This window comes from Bombina bombina, chromosome 2 (genome assembly GCF_027579735.1).
Source record: "Bombina bombina isolate aBomBom1 chromosome 2, aBomBom1.pri, whole genome shotgun sequence".
In the NCBI taxonomy this organism is placed as follows: domain Eukaryota; kingdom Metazoa; phylum Chordata; class Amphibia; order Anura; family Bombinatoridae; genus Bombina; species Bombina bombina.
The window spans coordinates 754,107,030-754,109,529 of NC_069500.1; positions in this window are offsets into that span (position 1 = coordinate 754,107,030).

The following is a 2,500-nucleotide window of genomic DNA, read 5'->3' on the forward strand; positions in this document are numbered from 1 at the left end:
GCCTGACAGAATGTCTCCTGTCGTAGAAGAAACGATAACCCTTTTTGGCCTCTTCATCCCTTCATCCTAAGGAACAGGGCCAGGCGGCTTGAAGACACCCACTGATGGTAAAGTGGTGTGAATCTGGCGTCCTAGCATCAGCTGTGCCGGGCTAAACCCGGTGGCTTGAATGGGCGTCGCCCTGTATGACAAGAGGGCTAGGTACGGCTCAGATTGCTTTAGAATGAATTTTGTTGTTTGAACTGCCCTTTCAGCCATTCCGTTGGCCTGCGGATAATGTGGACTTGACGTGGAATGTACAAAATCATACTCCCTGCTGAAAGCACTGAACTCTGTAGAAGCGAACTGCATACCATTATCACTCACTAGCTCCATTGGAATGCCCCAGCGGGCGAACAAGCTCTTCAGGCGAATGATAACGGCCTGACTTGTGATATCATTCAGAGGTGCAATTTCCAAATACCTGGAATAGTAGTCGATCACAACAACAAACTTTTTCCCGTGCAGTTCACACAAATCAGCAGCTATTTTCTGCCACGGCCCCGCAGGCAGCGGAGTAGACATCAAGGGCTCCCTTCTCTGAGTAGGCCGGCGTTCCCGGCAAAAGGCACACTTAGACACATGATTTGCAATGTCGGAGCTGATCCCAGGCCACCACACAGCTGTAGCTGCCCTTTCTCTGCACTTTGTAATGCCTAAGTGGCCATCGTGAATCCTGTTTAACATCTCTTTCCTCATGCTGACAGGAATTACAATGCGGTCTTGGAACAGCACCAACCCCTCCAGCTCCGTGAGCTGCGACCTCTCTGGCTGGTAAGCACTTAAAGACATCCAGGCTGCCCGGCTCTCGGGCCAGCCTTCTTTTATGTACCTTATAACTTCTTGCAGATCTTTGTCCAAATATGTCTCTCTCTTTATCTCTTCCAGTTTCCTTGAAGAAATAGACTTAGAGGCCAGAACTGAATCAACATACACTTTCACATCCGATTCTGTGGAGGATTCTTCAGCAGCAGCAAGCGGGAGCCTGGATAGTGTATCTGCCACAACCAGCTGTTTCCCCGGCACATGCACTGCCTGAACATTGAACCTGAGCAGTCTCATTAAAAGTCTCTGGCATCTCAAGGGTGTTTTGTCAATGTCATAAGAATTGATTAGAGGGACTAGCGGTTTGTGGTCAGTTTCCAGACTAAATTTCTCCAAACCCACTAGATAACGCTGAAAGCGCTCACAGGCCCAAACTGCAGCCAGGCACTCTTTCTCAACTTGAGCGTATTTTGACTCCGCAGCCGTCAGTGTGCGGGAACAGTAGGCGATGGGCTGTAGTTTGTTGTCATTCCGCTGCAACCCATAACTGCTTGCATCGGCACTAACCACAGTCTTTTTTGAAGGGTCGTAGAACCCCAGCACTGGGGCAGACCCCAGCAGGGACTTGGCATGCAGAAAAGCTTTTTCTTGTGAAGGTCCCCAGACCCAGGCAACGTCTTTTTTAAGCAACTCTGTGACAGGGTGTAAAACTGTTGATAAATCTGGAAGAAACTTGCCCACATAATTTACAAGGCCCAATATCTGTCTCAGCTCATGTACATCAGAAGGGCTCTTCATCTGTTCAATAGCACGAATTTTCTCGGGGTCTGGCTTGATGCCATCCCCGTTGATGATATGCCCAAAGTAGCATTATTCAGTTTTCCTAAAATGACATTTTTCTTTATTCAGCTTCAGCCCAGACTCTTTGATAGCCTGTAGCACACAACTTAAACACTGATCATGCTCCTCCACTGTAGACCCATACACTAGAATGTCGTCCATGATGACCGCTGTGCCCACGTGGTCACTCAGGAGAGAACTCATTTCCCTTTGAAAGATTTCAGGAGCGGAGGATATCCCAAAGGGAAGTCTGCAGAAGCAGAACCGACCTACTGGTGTGATAAAGGTAGTCAGTCTGCGGCACTTTGGATCCAGGGGGATCTGCCAAAAGCCGCTAGAAGCGTCTAATGTGGAAAAGAACTTCACCCCAGCCAACTTCGGAGCTATATCTTCTAAAGTCGGCAGCACAAATCTCTCTCTCTTCACTGCCTCATTCAACCTTTTCAGGTCCACACAGATGCGCACCTTTCCATTTTTCTTTGCAACTGGAACAATGGGAGCACACCAATCAGTCGCTTCAACAACCTCTTCAATAACCCCCATAGACTTCATGCGCATAAGCTCTTTCTCCACTTGAGGCATGGGCGGGAATGGAATTCTACGAGGAGTAGAAATACTGTATGGGACTGCGTCACTTTTGAGCGCTATACGGACAGGTTTGCAGTTCAGTAGGCCCAACTCGCCAAACATATCTTCGGAAATCTCATTCACTCTGGCCACAAGGCTCAAGTCACAGGCTGCTTTTCTGCTCAATAAACTATTAACACACTGGCCTCGGATCACATGCACCCACATGGTGAACTTCCTTTGCTTGTACTCACAACTGGCAAAAAAATTTCCCCACACAATCAATGCG